An 18,465-nucleotide genomic window follows, 5' to 3' on the forward strand; every position below is an offset into this window, starting at 1 on the left:
ACAGGATTTAAAATGAATCTTATGTATACGGATGCCCTGAAAAATAACTACAGAACCCAAAATGTGTTATAAACAGCCCAGTGCTTAATGCAAGAGACGGTAGATAAATTCTTCCAAGCAGGTACTGCTGACATCAAGACCTTTTGCATCAAGTAGGTGGTTTTGACTTTGGGAAGTACAAGTGCATTTTTAACAATGTGCTCATTGATAGTAAAAAAAAAAAAAAAAAAAAAAAAAAAATTATTAGGTTTTATTCAACGTTTCAATTAAAGTGTTTTTAATCAATATCATAGAGACAGAGCTAATGATTTCCTAAATTTTATTAAGCCTGTCAGGTTATGTCTTCTACTTCTTTAAACTTTTAACTAATAAAATATAAAGCAACAGATATATGAAATTCCTGTCCTCAATTAGCCTAAAAGCGAGTCCTCCAGATTTTTTTCAGCCCCTCTAATAAAGACAATACAATTTTGCACATAGTTCAAAACTAATGAATGGTTATGGCAGGGATGGTAGCTTGGAACCCAAATTTATCAAGTGAGAGAGAAGGACTGGGGAGTCTTATGGTGATGTCCAGCTGCAGCATCCAACTTCCACTGAATTCATGTTTTCTGCTCTATGACTTGTAGCCACTCCCTAAACTCAGCCACTTTCTTTGATTTCATCAACAATAGACACATATACACACGAACAAGAAAATCAGCAGAAAACACTCCCCTGAGGCCTCCCTGTGAGCATAGTGGAAGTTACAGATCACCTGGGTGGCAGAAGGCATTGTGTTGCAGAAACGCAATCAAGTGAAGTAAAGATCAAAGACATGGTGAGGCACCATCTCCTTTCCCACGTCCTGGCAGGGCTGGGGAGAGCGGGTAAGTGGGGTGAGTAACAGAGTACTTGAGAAAGGAGGGGAAAGTGCTTTATTTTTCCAGTTTTACTTAAAAGCAGTACTATTTTCAGCTGAATATTTGTCACTTACAAGTCTGTTGATTGCAGATCCCTCAAATGGAAAAGGTTTCAAAGTCTCTCCTTTCAAACGGACTTGTAGCAACTTCTCTCTGCTCATCACGCTCTGGTCTGCTCCTCCTGCCGAGATAGAGCATTTACCTTTTCCATGAGCCACTTTTCTTCTCCACCCTTTCAGTCTTAAATCAAACTCTACTCTTCAGAACTGCCTTTGCTGACCATGCTACTGACAGTATGTCCCTCCCTGCGTATTTATCACATCATATTGCTTTATTTTCACAGCCTTTATCAATCTCTGAAACCACCTTCATTATTTAGGTTTCTCATTCACGTTCTGCATCTCACTTCTTAAGAATGAGTTCCCTGAGGGCACGAATCAAGTCTTGTCAGTATTTCTAGAACTTAAATCAGTTTCCAGTTCCATAAAAGGTAGCTAATACATATTTGAACATATAGTCCCTGTTCTCTAGAAATTTCAATTAGTCAGTACAGACACATCAACAGATACTCATTAAACTGTAAATTAAGTGCAGTGTTAGAGGCAGATTTTTTTTTTTCTTTTTGAGAGTTACGTTTTATTCGGTGGACAATTCTGAGGACTCGAGCCCAGGATGACAGCCTCCCAGATGGCTCTGAGGGACTGCTCCAAAGAAGTAGGGGAGGAGCCAGGATATATAGGAGTTTGCACAACAAAGCCCAAGTAACTGGAACATTAAAAGATTACTGTTAACTAAAGAAAAGCAGACATCTCAAGTTAAAGAATTAAGCGCTTTTGTATGTGTGGGAAGGTGCGAATGTCTGGGCTCATTGAAATCATTACTTTGGTAAGCACCCAGCTGCCCGGGGCCAGTGTCCTGTGCTTTCTCACCTAGAGGTGGATTCTGAATGCAGTTGGGCTAAGGAAGAAAGAGACCTGATACATGAGGGAGACAATGGGGAGGGTAGTGGACTGAGAAAAAGTGGTCCCTAGGCTACGGCATGATAATAAGTTGTTAAGCTGGTCGTTGGAAGGAAGGAGAGGAGGGCAAGGACAAAGGAGGAATGAGGCGAAATACAGAATAGAAGCAGTGGAACTGTTGAGTCAATGTCAAGTTTGGGGTACGGAGTACCTGGAGGAAATGCTGAATAGTTTTAGAGGGATCAGATTAGAGGGAGCATTGTATGCACGTGAAGGAGTTGGGGTTTGATTCTGGAACAGTAGACAAAATTAAAGAATTTTAGGCACCAACATGCTGACCATGATTTAGATGGATCATTCCTTTGTGGGGGAAGTATTCACAACCAGCAAGACTAGAACAGGGACCTGGGATAGGATACTAGGTAGCAGAGCATGAGGACAGTCAGAGTGAGACAATTTATCACGTTAGGTCACAGTAGCTGAGATAAATAAGAAGGATAAGAAGGTAAGGTTGCCAGGCTTTAGTCATTAACTGCTTACATAAAATGAGGAAGAATTCATGGTAAGGGGAAACACTCAAATTTTAGCAAAAGAGCACCTGAGTGTAAGCAAGAGAGAATTCTCCAGCCGACTGCCTTTCGACTTCTCTGCACCCTCAGCTTTCCTGTGTCTCCAGCCCACCCACTTGCCCTGCAGATTTGGTTTTGATAGCTTCCATCATTACATGAGCCAATTCCTCACAAAAATCTCTTCCTGTATATACACACATCTTATTGGTTCCATTTCTCTGGAAATCCAAGTATGGGAGTGGAGCCTAAATCTCTGATTGGAGAGCCAAAGCCCACATTTCCAGCCACCAAATTCATGGGCATATCCCATACACCATTTCCCTCTTCAAGAAAGATGCCATGCGGTCCAATGCAGTCACGTCATCCAGCTCAAGTTCCAGGATCTCCGAGTGACGTAGCACCTTCTCCATCAAATTCAAATATTGTTCCTTCTTGTAACAACAAATAAACTTGAAGACAAGTTACCTCCTCTCTCTCTTGGCCCTAACCCAGTAGATAATGTTGGCACAGGATCAGGAAGACCATTACGAAAGCCTCCATTCAGAAACGCTCCACAGTAGTAATTTCCTGCTAGGCACACATTATGGGCACCTCCACCCTGGCAGGGGGACAGTTCCTTCATTAGATGCTGATGCTACTCTCTAGGAAGAATATCCTTGGCCCACGTTCTTAAGGTTCCTGGCTCCACCTCTGCAAGATTTTTTTCCTGTCCTTTATCCTCCATGGTCACATGGGAAATGGTTTGGGGGGCATAGCTCCTTCTTAGTGCCTGCAAAGCTTTTACAGCCCCTTTCTGCTGATGACTGTTTGGGAGTTCAATGATCATGTTAGAGCTACAAGATTTGGTTATTTTTAATGCATCTTATTTAGTTTTTTTTTTGTTTTAAGTCAGTTTAATTGTGGCAGCAAATATAGCCCCAAGATTTTTCCTAGGTATATCTTCCTTTATTTCTTTGCTTATTTGCCGTGATACAAATCTCTCTCATCTAAAGGCAGGTATTTTGAGGCCACGTAAAGCAATAGGCATGGGTGGGCCAATGACCACCAGGCTGAGTTTCTTTGTTTTATAAGCTTTAATGAGACTATTGGCCTCAAAGCCTCTTTTCAACAGATCACGACCAGAAGTTTTTATTTATTACAATTTTATTTGAAAGTAGTTTTAGGTTCACAGCAAAACTGAGCAGAAAATACAGAGTTCCTATAAACCCCTATCCACACTCACAGAGCATCATCCACTAACCATCATCCCACATCAGAGTGGCATCTTTGAACCTACACTGACACATTGTTATCAACCAAGGTCCACTGTTCATCCTTGATGTTGTACATCCTTTGGGTTTTGACAGAGGTATGGTGACACATATATACTTTATAGATTTGTATAGCAGAGTTTTATTGCCCTAAAAATCCTCGGTGCTCTGCCTGTTAATCTCCTTCCCCCCACACCTATGAAGAGGGCAACCACTGATTTTTTTTTTTACCACTTCCATAGTCTTTCCTTTTCTAGGATGTCATACATGAGTTGGAATCATACAGTATGTACATTTTTCAGATTGGCTTCATTCACTTGGCAATATGCATGCAAGTTTCCTCCATTTCTTTTTTTTCCCTCAGCTTTGCTGAGCTGACTGACAAATAAAAAATTGTGCATATCTAGGCTGTACAACATGATTAATGTGTACAACATGATGCTTTAATATGCATATACATTGCAAATTGATTACCACAATCAAGTTAATTGACACATCCATCACCTCACATAGCTATCTTTTTTGTGCATATGGTGAGAACTTAAGATCTGCTCTCTAGCAAATTTCAAGTTTTCAATACAGTATAATCACCATGCTGTAGATTAGAGCTCCAGAAATCATTCATCTTATAACTGAAAATTTGTACCTTTGGACCAACATCTCCCCATCTCCTAACCCCCATCTCCTGGCAACCACTATTCTAATCTCTAGTTCTATGAGTTTGATGTTTTTGGATTCCACATATAAAGTAAGATCATACAGTATTAATCTTTCTGTGTTTGACTTATGTAACTTAGCATACTGTCCTCCATCTTGTCACAAATGGCTGGATTTCTTTCCTTTTATGACTGAATAATATTGCATTCTCTCTATAAATATTATATATAATATATACATATAGGTGTATGTTATATATATAGAGATCACATTTTCTTTACCCATTTATCTATCAATGGACTTTTAGGTTTTAGATGGTTTCTAATCTTGGCTACTGTGAACAATGTTGCAATGAACATGAGAGTGCAGATACCTCCTTGAGACATTGATTTCATTTCCCTTGGTTGTATACCTAGGAGTAGGGTTGCTAGATCATATGGTAGCTTTATCTTTAAATTTTGAAGGAACTTCATTCTGTTTTCCACAACATGTACCATTTTCTATTCCTGCCAAGAGTGCCCAAGACTTTCCTCCATACTTGTCATCTCTTGGCTTTTAATAAAGGCCATGCTAACAGGTGTGAGGTAATATCTCATCTGGGTTTTAATTTGCAATTCCCTGATAATCAGTAATATTCACCAACTTTCATGTACCTGTTGGCCATTTGTTTGTCTTCTTTGAAAAAATGTCTATTCAGGTCATTTGCCTGATAATCAGTAATATTCACCAACTTTTGTGTACCTGTTGGACATTTGTTTGTCTTCTTTGAAAAAATGTCTATTCAGGTCATTTAATTGGGTTTAGTTGGTTTGTATGTGTGTGTTTTGCTGGGCTTTGAGTTTGCTGCTGGGTAGTGTGAGGTTCTTATGTATTTTGGATGTCAATTCCTTATCAGATATATGGTTTGCAAATATTTTCTCCCATTCTGTAGGTCGTCTTTTCATTTTGTTGGCTGTTTCTTTGGCTGTACAGAGGCTTTTTACTTTGATATAGTTTCATTTGTTTATTGCTTTTGTAGCTTGTGTTTTTTGTGTCATACCCAAAAAGAATAATTTCCAAAGAAAGTGTCAAGCTTTTTCCCTGTTTTCTTCTGAGAGTTCTATAGTTTCAGGTATGGCATTTAAGTCATTAATCCATTTTGATTTAATTTTTATGTATAGTGTAAGGTAAGGGTCCAATTTCCTTCTTTTGCACATGACTATCGAGTTTTCCCAATATTACTTATTGAAGAGATTATCCTTACCCCAAAGATTAATTGATCATATATGCATGGATCTATTTCTGTTCTCTCTTTTTTTTTTTTGAGATTGTTAATCAGTTGACTTTATTTTTTTGGGAGGGGATGTTATTCAGCTGCTTTTTTCTTTAATTGAAGTATCATCAGTTACCATGTGTCAAATTCTGGTGTACAGCGTGATGTCCCAGTCATGCATATACATACATATTTTCGTTCTCATAGTCTTTTATATTAAAGGTTATTACAAGATATTGAATCCAGTTCCCTGTGCTATAAGGAAGAAATTTATTGTTTTTTTAAATCTATTTTTATATGTAGTGGCTAACATTTGCAAATCTCAAACTCCCAAATTTATCCCTTCCCATCCCCTTTCCCCTGGGGAACTTGATCTCCAGGTCCATCCATGTTGCTGCAAGTGGCATTATTTTATTCTTTTTTTATGTCTGAGTAGCATTCCATTGTATAAATATACCACAACTTCTCCAATTCTCCAATGAAGACATACAAATGGCCAATAGACACATGAAAAAATGCTCAATATCACTAATTATCAGAGAAATGCAAATCAAAACCACAATGAGGTATCATCTCACACTAGTCAGAAAAGCCATTATTAAAATGCCCATGAACAATAAATGCTGGAGAGGCTGTAGAGAAAAGGGAACCCTCTTACACTGTTGGTGAGAATGTAGTTTGGTGAAGCCATTATGAAAAATAGTCTGGAGGTTCCTTAAAACACTAAAAATAGACTTACATATGACCCAGCAATCCCACTCCTGGGCATATACCTGGAGGAATTCTAATTTGAAAAGATGCATACACCCCAATGTTCATAGCAGCACTATGTACAATAGCCAAGATATGGAAGCAACCTAAATGTCCATTGACAGATGACTAGATATTTCTGAACTCTTAATTGTGTTCCATTGGTCTATGTGTCTGTTTTTATGCCAATACCATATTGTTTTGCTTGCTATAGATTTATCGTATCATTTGAAATCAAGATGTGTGCTACCTCCAGCTTTGTTCTTTCTCAAGATGGCTTTGGCTATCAGAGTCATGATCATCTGGTTTCTCTCCTTCATGCTGTTAATGGGGTGTATCACATTTATTGACTGTAATAACCTTTAATGAAAAAGATTATGAGAACTAATATACGTATGTATATGCATGACTGGGACTTTGTGCTGTACACCAGAAATAGACACATTGTAACTGACTGTACTTCAGTTTTTAAAAAAAGCAGCTGAGTAACATCCCCCTTGCCAAAAAATAAAGTCAATTGATTAACAAACTCAAAAAAAAAAAAAAAGTCCAGAAATGATGTTGTCGGTATTTTGGTTTTTCACCATTTTAATAGGTGTGTAGTGATATCTCACCATTTTAATTTACAATTCCCTGGTGACGTGTAATATTAAACATCTTTTCTTATGCACATTTTCCATCTGCATACCTTCTTTGGTGAGTTGAGTGCGCAGATCTTTTGCTTCCTTTTTCATCAGGTTGTTCATGTTCTTACTGGCGAGTTGTTAAGAATTCTTTGATACTTTGGATAACAGTCCTTTATCAGAAAGTTTTGCAAATATTTTCTTCTTCTGGGTTATCTTCTCATTCTTTTCAAAGAGCCTAGGTTTTTAACTTAATGAAGTGTAGCTTGTCAATTATTTCTTTCTTGGATTGTCCCTTTGGTGTCATATCTCCTCAAAGCCTTTCTAAATCTTATTTCTTTTTTGATTGGGGTCTAAAAATAGTAATGTTTTCTCACCTTAAGAGGTTCCATATTTCAGGACTTCCTCTACTTTCACTTATGGCTTCTGTAACGATTCTTTCTTGTCTGACTTCACCTTTTTCTTCTCATAACTTGTTAAACTCAACCAGTAAAAATCAACAAATGCTACTAACATTCTGTTTTCCAATCTTTGCTTCTGCGACCACAGATAGGCATCTTGGATGCCTTCCAAGTTATTACAAGGAATAATTTTACCAAATATTTTACTACTGTGTGATTTTGTCATCGTCTTTCCATACTCTGATATTGGTTTCTTATTGCCTGCTACCCAAACACAAATCCAATTTCACATACTCCAAGTTTTTAAATTAGAGCACCACTCTCCAAGTTTCTAATTTAAATATTAATGTCAGCTACTGCAATAAATAAATCCCCAAATTTCAGTGGGTTAATACAACAGAAATTTAGTTTTGACTCATGTAAATGTCAATTATAAATGTTCCTGGTTGGTGGTTAGTCACACATGCTGACTATGAGTTCCAGGTTGCTTTCATTTCATGGTTCCACTTTCTTCCAGGAATACAGATAAGAAAAATAAGGAGAGGTGTTTTTAAAGCTCCTTGGCCCAGAAATAACCTGTCATTTCTCCTCATATTCTGTTTTCCTGAATTGGCCTTGTGCCCTCTCCTGGATCCAAGGGGGCTTGGTCTGAGAAATATAGTCTTAATTAGAAAATTTATTTACATTATGGAAGAGAAAATATGACTCTTTCATAGGAGACATAAGTTATTTGTAGAAAAAAAAAAAGCCACTGAATGAAAGATTTCAGCTGGGAGAAAGGTGATGAGAGAAATAACTGAAAAGGCGAAGAGTAGATTCCTAGAGCACACCATATCTAAGGGGCAGGCTAAGGGAAAGAACTTCGGGAGGAAGACCTAGGAGAAACCATCAACCAGAATGCAAGATCTAGTATATTAAGTGGGGTGGCGGGGAAGAGTTTCAAGGACAGAAAAATCCAGAATGCTAAACGCAGAAGAAGTGAAAAGTAATTAAGGGGCTCAAAATAGCTTGTTGTATTTGGTATTAATAGCACATAAAATGAAGTGGTGGATCTAGAAGTCAGTTTGTAGATGATTGTGAAGCGAATGGGTTTTAGGCAAAGATTTGGGAAAAGGAACTAAAGAGTCTTTCTTTAAGAACTTCACATTAGCAGAGGAGATGAAATCTGAAAAATTCCTAGAGGGTTAAAGGAAGAGGTTCATTATTGGTTTTGTTGTAAAAAGTTTCATTAACAAAAAGACTAAGTTTCGTTGCAAAATGTATTTTGAGATGGAAGAGACTTAACCATGTGTATATGCTTAAAAGGGGGTTTATTTTCTGCCAATATAAAAATGTTAGGAAGATCATTTCCCCACTCTGAACTCCCATAATATTTAACTGGACCACAGTTGCAGCATAAGTGCAGGTATTTTTGACAGATTTCCCCTACTAGACTGCAAGGTTCCTGAGATAGAGTCCAGGTCTGATTTATATCTGCATCTGCGTAGTGTCTTAGGAATACTGAATAGGTGTGAGAAATACTGTTTGCCTAAATGTAAGAAATCTTCCAATCAATCAAGATTGATTATTTACTGAAGTGATTATTGCTCCCTGGAGAGACGGATGATGGCTTCAAGACTACCAGCCTTCTTTGTGCTCCACCTTTTTCTTCTCCTCTTTTCATATTCTCACTCAGTCCTCTCCTGGGTGCTGCTAGACAGCAGGCACAGCCATCATAATTATAATAAAATCCAATACGAGTTACTTCATAAAGAGACATTATTTGTGATCAACGTAATAAGATTAAAGAATCCTAACATCCCTGCGGAGCCAACCAACCTCCTTTTCTGTGATAGCTGCGTCATGTATCAGTCACATCTTTAATACTTTATTCTCTTTGGTGGCTGAAATCCCCATCCCCCTTTGTTACATTGTTAATGGCTTCCCCAGTGGTTTGCAACTTGCTTTTGCCTTGATGGTTTTTACAAGTTAGTTTAGAGCTTTTTATTGAGCTTCCTAAATTGATAAGCTTATATGAATTTTACTTCTGAAGAGGATTCCCTTTGAAAAGCCTAATCAAAGTTCCTAAATCCAATGTACTCTCAAAGTCAAATCTTGCCTGCTCACTCAATAGTTATAAATGAAAATATAATACAGCTTTGTCTTCTAAACTGAATCCAAGACCTGAGATTCCATTTGCCATCATGACTCCCTAGTTGTAAAACAGAAACTAGAGCTACAGCTGCTCTGATTAAAAGAGCCCATCCATCAGTGCCTAACTCAATCCCTACTTGTTCTGGGAAATTTACAAAGACCCATTTTTTCCTATGAATTCATAGATCTTACTTGAGATATACCTTTTGTTAAGATGACTAATGATTATTTAACATTAAATTTATTCAATTTATTGAAACTAAAAAAACCAACAAAAAAAAAAAACAGTTCACCCATTTCTACCACTCCCCACCCCCAACCACTTGCAACCACAAATCTGTTCTCTGTATCTATGAGCTTGGTTTTTATTTTTGTTTTTTAGGTTCCATATGTAAGAAAAATGAAACAGCAGTTGTCTTTCTCTGGCTTATTTTACTTAACACAATGCCCTTGAGGTCCATCTATATTGTCACAAATGGCAAGATTCCATTTTTTATGACTGAAAAACATCTCATTACATACGTACACATTTCCTCTATCCATTCATCCTCCAGTGGACCCTTAGGTGGTTTCCATATCTTGGCTATTGTAAATAATGCAGCAATGAACTTGGCGAATGGGGTCACTGTGTCTTTTTAAATTATTGTTTTTGTTTTATTTGGATAAATATCCAGAAGTAGAATTGCGGGATCACATGGTAGTTCTATTTTAAAATTTTGGAGAACTTCCATGCTGTTTCCCACCATGGCTGCACCAATTTACATTCCCACCAACAGTGCACAAGGGTTCCCTTTTCTCCACATCCTCGTCGACACTTGTTTGTTGCCTTTTTGGTAACAGCCATTTAGACAGGTGTAAGGTGATATCCCACTGTGGTTTTGGTTTGCATTTCCCTGATAATGAATGATGTGGAGCATCTTTTCATGTACCAGATGGCCATTTGCATGTCCTGTTTGGAAAAATTTCTATTCAGATCTTCTGCCCATTTTTAAATCCAGTTGTTCATTCTTCTGCTCTTGAGTTATATAAGTTCTCTGTATATTTTGGATATTAGTTTCTTGTCAAATGTATGATTTGCTATTATTTTTATCCCATTCTGCCAGTTGCCTTTCTGTTTTGTTAATGATTTTCTTTATTGTGCAGAAGACTTTTAGTTTGATGTAGTCCTAGTTGTTTATTTTTGCTTTTTGCTTTTTGTGTCAGATTCAAAAAATGATTGGCAAGACCTATATCATGCAGCTTACCACCTATGTTTTTTTTCTCTATTTGATGGTTATGGCTTACATTCAAGTCTTTAATCCATTTTGAGTTAATCTTTGTGTATGGCATAAAATAGTGGCTCAGTTTTATTCTTTTGCATGTAGCTGTCCTATTTTTCCAACACCATTTAGCGAAGAGACTATCATTTCCTTATTGTATATTCTTTGCACCTTTGTCATAAATCAACAGGCCACATACATGTGGTTTTACTTCTGCTCTCTCTGTCTGTTCCATTGATCGATGAATCTGTTTTTATGCCACAGCATACTGTTTTAATTACTACAGCTTTGTAATATATTTGAAGTCAGGGAGTGTGGTGCTTCTGGCTTGTTCTTTTCCTCAAGATTGCTTTGGCTAGTCATGTTTTTTGTTATTCCATGCAAATTTTAGGATTGTTTGCTCTGCTTCTGTGAAAAGGTATCACTGAAATTTTGACGAGGATTGCTTTGAATCTGTATATTGCTTTGAGTAGTATGGATATTTTAACAATATTAATTATTCCAATTCATGAGCAAGGAATAGCTTTCTATTTATTTGTGCTCTTTTCAGTTTCTTTCATCAATGTCTTGTAGTTTTCAATATACAGGCCTTTCCCCACCTTAGTTAGGTTTGTTCTTAGGTGCTTTATTCTTTTTGATGATATTGCATATGGGCTTATTCTCTTAATTTCTCTTTCTGATTGTTTATTGTTTGTGTAAAGATGTACAGCAAATTTTCTGTACCCTGGAATTTTACTGAATTTATTTATTAGTTTTAATAGACTTTTGATGGAGTCTTTAGGATTTTCTATATATAATACTATGTCATCTGCAAATAGTGACAGTTTTACTTCTTCCTTTCCCATTTGGATGCCTTTTGTTTCTGTTTCTTGCCTAATTTCTGACTAGAACTTTCAGTGCTATGTTGAATGAAAGTGGAGAGACTGGACATCCTTGTCTTCTACCTGGTTTTAGAGGAAAAGTTCTCAGCTTTTCACTATTGAATCTGATGTTAGCTGTGGGCTTGTTATAGCTGGCCTTTATTATGTTGAGCCATGTTCCCTCTGTGCCTGCTTTGTTGAGAGTTTTTATCATAAATGGATGTTGAATTTTGTCAGTTGCTTTTTCGGCATCTATTGAGATGATCACATGCTTTTTTAACGTGGTGTATCACACTGACTGATTTGCAGACGTTTAACCATCCTTGTGTCCCTGGACTAAATCCCACTTGATCATGGTGAATGATCCTCTTAATGTATTATTAACTTTAGTTTACTAATATTTTGTTAAGAATATTTTCCCCAATGTCATTAGGAATATTGGCCTGTAATTTCCTTTTTCTGTAGCATACTTGTCTGGCTTTGGTATCAGGGTCATGTTGACCATAAAATGTGTTTGGAAGAGTTCCCCTTGATTAGCTTTTCATGTAGGTCTCTCTCCCTGAAAAACAGTGACAATGTACTTTGCTTCTTTGAATGTTTGGACGTAATTGATTTTCAATGAAATGATGAAATGTATTGATGACGAATCATCTCAACTAGAGGGTGAAATGTCCTAGTAATAAGTAATTAAGATAACAAATTAAGGGGTTTATTGTGCCATATCTTGGGTCAGGATGGGAGGGGAATTATATGGGATCCTGTTACCAATAGAAAATTTTCAGAAGAGGAAAAAACCAGGCAAGGAGACTGAGCTGTTGCTGTGAGGTAGAGAGAAAGCCTTTTCACAAATAGTTGAATAGAAAGTCCATCAGGAGATACATGTCCTAATTATATATAAAATAGATAAACAACAAGGACCTACTGTATAGCACAGGGAACTATATTCAATGTCTTATAATAACCTATGAGAAAACTATCTAAAAAATTTGTATAACTGAATCATTTTGTTGTACATCTGAAACTAACACAACTTTGTAAACTAACTATACTTCAATTTAAAAAAAATGAACAGCTGATCTAGGCTCCTGAGGAAGCCACAATGGATTTGGCCAAAGGGAGAAAAAAAAAAAAAAGGTCCAACAAGAGGATTGATTGGTAACTGTGGCAAGTGTTAGTGAGCAGTCAAATGATAATCATGTTTGACAAGGCAGGAATCACTGCAGGATTGGATAACAAGCCATTTCAAGAGAGTGCTGGGTCCAGGGATCTGCATCTTTAAGGAGAACCTCCAATGATCTGCATGCAGGATGACTTCAGACAACAATGAGCAACATTGTCTCAAACTAATTTTACAGGCTTAAATGGGGGGAAGAAAAAAAACCTTGATATTGAACACAAAGGCAAATGACTTGATTTTCTGCCTAACTGGATTATTTATTTAGATTATTACAGATAATTCTGTCTAAATAAGTGGCTTCATTGTAACTAGAGGTAACGTGATATCTAGGTGTCGCCTGTTTTAAGTGATGGGAACTTCAATTAAAACATTAGTAATGAATAGTCTAAGTTCCAAAATGTTGCTTTCTATACTCATTTCAGGAATACAAGATATAAGAGAGTTTTTATTGTTTTTGAACAAAAGAATTATAATAAGACAAAAACTTCTCATAATGTTTTCCAAATAAGACAAAGAATAAAATATATTAAGCACAAGAATAGAAAGAAGTGTCAGGTGTATGCATGAGAATAGATTTCTAAAGGATAAACATAGGAAGAAAATTTTATGCAGCTCTCACTGTGTTGAAATTATAGATAGATAGATAGATACAAAGATAGATATGTGTGTATATATATATATATATATTCAGCATAGAAATTATGCTGAAAAGGCAGTTTTACAAAGATTTAACACCAAAAAATAAAGATATTAAAGTAATTTAATCTGAAGAAATATTTGTAATATTTACTTGACATTTTCCACAGGGAATAAAGACTTAGTAATAATTAAATACAAATAACATCAAATGGAAGAGGCTTATAAAAGGTTTTATGTAATAACAGATTTAGAATTGGAAGCTTCCTGCTCTCAGCTCTATTTTTGAGAATAATAGCAGAACAAAAACTTAACAAGAGACCATTACTTAGAAAAGATAATTGTGTTTGTGCATGTATTCACACAGATTATAGAGAGACTCACTGTGTAGGAATGTAGTTTTTATTATGTAAGGCAATGGGTTCAAGAAAATCAGTTGGTAATTAATAACCCTCAAGGGGTTTTAATTATTTTCCATTTTTATAAACTTGTTTCTGAAGCTCAATAAATAGTTGATGAATCACGTAGTCACTAATAGAAAAAAAATAAAGCTATATTAATCAGTGTTTTTCATACAGAGTTGGGGTTTTTTTGTGACACTGATGTTTCCTGGTGTTCAGGAAACAGAACCCAAAGCAATTTTAACACAGTCTGTAAATGGAAATGTCTATAGTAGACTAAAGTGTGACTTGGAAATTCTCAAAGTGGATGACTATTTTAGAACAGATTGAAAAGGCATCCTAATATATTTGAAAACTATTCATTGACACATGCTAAAGAGTTCTTTAAAACACAAGGAATGGAGTTACTTAACGTTATGTATGTAACTGGATTTCTGAACTCACTTAAAGAGCCATACATCCCAATTCCCAAAGCAAGAGCTGTATGGTTTCCACAGAATGGCACGTATTCACCCATCTTCTTCCCTTCTCTTCTTAATATTCCAAGTCTCATAGTTTGATTGTAATGTGTTCTATCCATTTGCCATATTCCTCCCCAGAAAACCTGGCTGATTGAAGAGGGGGAAAAATTTCACTTTCTGGTTTGCAACTTTTAACATCTCATCAACCTCATTCTAAACTCTGCACGGTGGACATGAAGGTTTCTCCATGGTAATAATCAGTTTGGAATGAAGAATTTATCGAGGAAAAGAAGCACTATTTGTAAGACATGGAGTTGGAGGTAAGTATTCAAATCAGTTGAAAAGGAGACAGTGAATTTCCTCATCTTACTAAACTCACTCTTATTCAGAGACACCTCAGGCAAAGCACATTATATTAACTTGTGTTAATATAACAAGTTAATATAAGAAGTTAATATAACAAGCATAGCCCTTATCTTTAAGTTACATGGAACCAAGGCAGTCAGGCCTTGGAAGTCTCTTCGAGGTGACAGAATTACCATAATTGGTGAGCCTGTCCCACAATTAGGGAACCCAGGATCTACGCTTCCCAAGGTTTACAGCAGATAAACCATGGATGGAGGCCCAACTGCTTAGCTTTGAATTCATAATGATCTTTAGACCTTTGGATGTTCAAAGTGAGATTTTTTTTTTTAACCCGGAAGGAATTCTTTCAGAGCTCTCTAGCATAACCTCTCAGATTTCTCTCAAAATTATATTTTCATACATCAGAGCAAAATGAAATTTTGTATGGGAGTATAGTTCAGAGAAGACATGATAAAGTCACTGCCTTGTGAGGGAGGAACTCACAAGGAGGGTGCGGATAGAACTTGAAAGTTCAGGTTTCCCCACTCTGTGCATAGTCATTAGTTTGAATGCAGTAATCAATATGAATACTTAAGTCCTACAGCTTGCAATATCCCAACTGCATGCATAGATTTTTTTTAACCTTATCTATTTATATTTTTCAATATAACTTACTTCTTAGAGTGGTTTCAGGTTCATAACAAAATTGAGAAGAACGTATACCCATATATCCCCTGTTCCCAAACACATACAGCCTCCCCGCCATCTACGTCCCCCACCACACTGGTACACTCGTTACAAGGTATGAATGTACGTTGACACATCGTTATCACCCAAAGTCCAATTTCTTTCTTCTTTTCCTGCCTCTCTTCCTGCTTTTTAAAAAACCCTTTCTAGTCCCGTAAGGACTACTTTTATTTCAGTGTTTTAGAAGTTTCCGATTATTTAAATAATAGGTTTTGACAGCAGATGAAATATTATATGTCCCTTAGCTTTGACCTCATTATCCACATCTCTTCAAACTAACAAGGGCAGAAAATTATAGGTAAGTTAGTTCAGGATATAGAAAATACCTGTAAATCTGCTGCTTCCCAACAAATGTGACTAGCCAAGAACAGAATGCAATTAGTATATGTCTCTGATCTTTCTATTGTTTGATAAAAAAAAAGTATTTTTCAATGCATGACTGGGACATTGTGCTGTACACCAGAAATGGACACATTGTAACTGACTGTACTTAATAAAAAAAAATATATATATATACACATATATATTTTTAAGTGTATTTCAAATGTCAGAATTGCATTCTAAGGCCCAGCTGCTCTTATGGTTCCTTAAATGATGGGATAGAATCACTCTATCTGGCATTTCCAGCCCCGTCTATGTGCAATTGCTTATCACCACAAGCAACTTACCTCTGAGGTTTCTCCTCTCTTCAGACACTGTGATGTGTGAGGTGGGGAAGGAAGGATGTGGTAGAGCTCTTTTTGATGTGGCTCTTTGCAGTGGCTTTTGACTCTAAGTTACATACATTTTACCCTCTTGGACGGCCTCTCTGAACACTGATTCTCTCGCATTGACGATGCTATGCACCATGCAGGGCTGCGAGCTAATTGATACAAGTTGCAATTTGTGTGACTCACCTGGTAGATGTGCATGGACGTCATTGACCTACCTCTTCGCTTTGCCAATTAAACAAGCAGCTTGAGCATCATCACCCAGTACCACTGACATGGGTGGGGTCACCAAGACATTCACCAAAGGACGCTGAGTTTGTGCCCTTTATTCTCTGTAGGGTCAAATTCAAAACAGTAAAAAAATAGAGACTAATTCTCCAAACAAAGAAACACCAACAAGATAGGTCCAAATCTGCCCAATGCTAATGGCATTCTTTATGCCTGAATTACCTGTTCAGATCTCTACCCCTCTCCTTTTTCCCTCTTTGCTTCCTCTACTACTCTATGGTACCTCCTTTGTGAGGCCTGCTTGGCCTCTCAAGTCTAATGGAAAATGAAATGTGCAGCAACATGGCTGGATCTAGAGATTATCTAATAAGTGAAGTAAGTCAAACAGAGAAAGACAAATATCATACGGTATCACTTCTTTGTGGAATCTGAAAAATGATACAAGTGAACTTATTTACAAAACAGAAACAGACTAGCAGACATAGAAAGCAAACTTATGGTTACCAAATGGGAAAGGGCTGAGGGAGGGATAAATTAAGAGTTTGGAATTAGCAGATACACACTACTGAATACAAATTAGATAAACAACAAGGTCCTACTCTATAGCACAGGGAGCTATATTCAATAGCTTATAATAACTTATCATGAAAAAGAATATATATTTCTGTGTACATCTAACTGAATCACTATGGCGTACACCAGAAACTAATGCAATATTGTAAATCAACTACAGTTCAATTAAAAAAATAAAATACAGCATAAGGTCTGGCATAGAGTTCAAGTTAAATAAATGAGAGTGGCTGCAGTAACAAATCTGCCCAATGGCTTTTTGTTGTCACTGTTTATTTTTCATCACTCAGCCTGCAGCCATCAATGGGTACATTAGTCCACATTCAATATGTTGGGATCCCATCAGAAGTGACCCAGGTGAATTCCACTCCTGGTCACATCATTCTTCACTTCTTACTCCATCATGGATTCATGTACACATCTGCTCATTCATGCATTCATTCCATCTCCCAATATTTTTTAAGCACCCACCATGTGCCAGGCATTGACTCATGATCACTGGGCAAATATTGATAAGTGACAGACATGATCCCTAGCTTGGTAGAGATTACATTCTTGTGAGGTAAAAGATAGCCAGAATAAATAAACAAAATGATTACCAGAACAAGGAGGGGGGAGGCTAATTTTCATAAAATAGTCAAGAAAAGACTTTCAGGGGGAGAGTCTTAATTTTACATACCTTCCCAAGAGCTGAAACTAGAAAGTAACTTTCAAGGTCGCTACTCCCAGAAGAGGGAACTACGCACTTTCATGTAGAAGAAAATCACTTTAGGAACACGGGGCTCACAGTTTCTTGTAAACAACTTGTTTCTGAATTTCTTTGAATACACACTCATAACAGATGGTTACGGAAATGATGTGGTTTAGCAAACTCACTTCTTCAAAAGTAAACATTATAAATGGTGAAAAGGGACAAAATTTCCCATACCAGTTGGTTAATAAGTTGAAAAACTCCCTTTGTTTTTCTGGGCCCCCACATCCTTCTAAAAATAATAAAGATTCTAAAAATAATAAAGACAATAAAAAGAACTACCATATAAAGTCTTGGAATTATTTTTATAAATGAAATCATGGCACACTATGGTACAAAATATCTAATCATAAATTTTAAAACACTTTGTGAGAAATACCTAACCTGGAGATACCAGCCTGATGACAATAGCATTTAAAATATAAAAGTGTCAACAATGAAAAACCTTGGAGAGGTTTCAGTTTATTGTCACATATGATTCAATAAAAACGGAAATACAAATTATGCTCAGATTGTACATCAGTTCACTCTTATGCTCTCTGCCTACGACAAGGAGGCAGAAGGAGGAAAACATGCTGCTACTCATGTGTTGGCCACCAAAGCTTTTCTTCAAGAATATATTTTGAAGAGCTTTGGAATTATAGCGGAATCAAGACATACGTGTAGGAAAAATGTTGTGATTATCAACTGTAAATGTGGTTTCAACACTGCTAATGTTATTGGTAATCACTGACACTGGGGAAGAACAAAACAAAGAGAGAGCAAACACTGTTTCTAGATCAGTCACTGTGCATTTGCTGGTCATTGTCAGGCCCCCTAGGGAT

General features: G+C 36.7%; 1 long non-coding RNA gene across 1 annotated transcript in view; it reads right to left on the bottom strand.

Moving 5' to 3' along the window:
• Nucleotides 1-688: 688 nt before the first annotated feature.
• LOC141579510 (uncharacterized) overlaps nt 689-18,465 on the bottom strand; it is a 389,281-nt gene continuing 371,504 nt past the window's right edge. Inside the window, exons 6-7 of the long non-coding RNA XR_012511048.1 lie at nt 16,311-16,424; nt 689-1,083 (exon numbers count right to left, since the gene is read on the bottom strand). This is a non-coding gene — a long non-coding RNA (uncharacterized LOC141579510). The remainder of the gene's footprint in view (nt 1,084-16,310; nt 16,425-18,465) is intronic.

This window comes from Camelus bactrianus, chromosome 12 (genome assembly GCF_048773025.1).
Source record: "Camelus bactrianus isolate YW-2024 breed Bactrian camel chromosome 12, ASM4877302v1, whole genome shotgun sequence".
NCBI classification, from domain to species: domain Eukaryota; kingdom Metazoa; phylum Chordata; class Mammalia; order Artiodactyla; family Camelidae; genus Camelus; species Camelus bactrianus.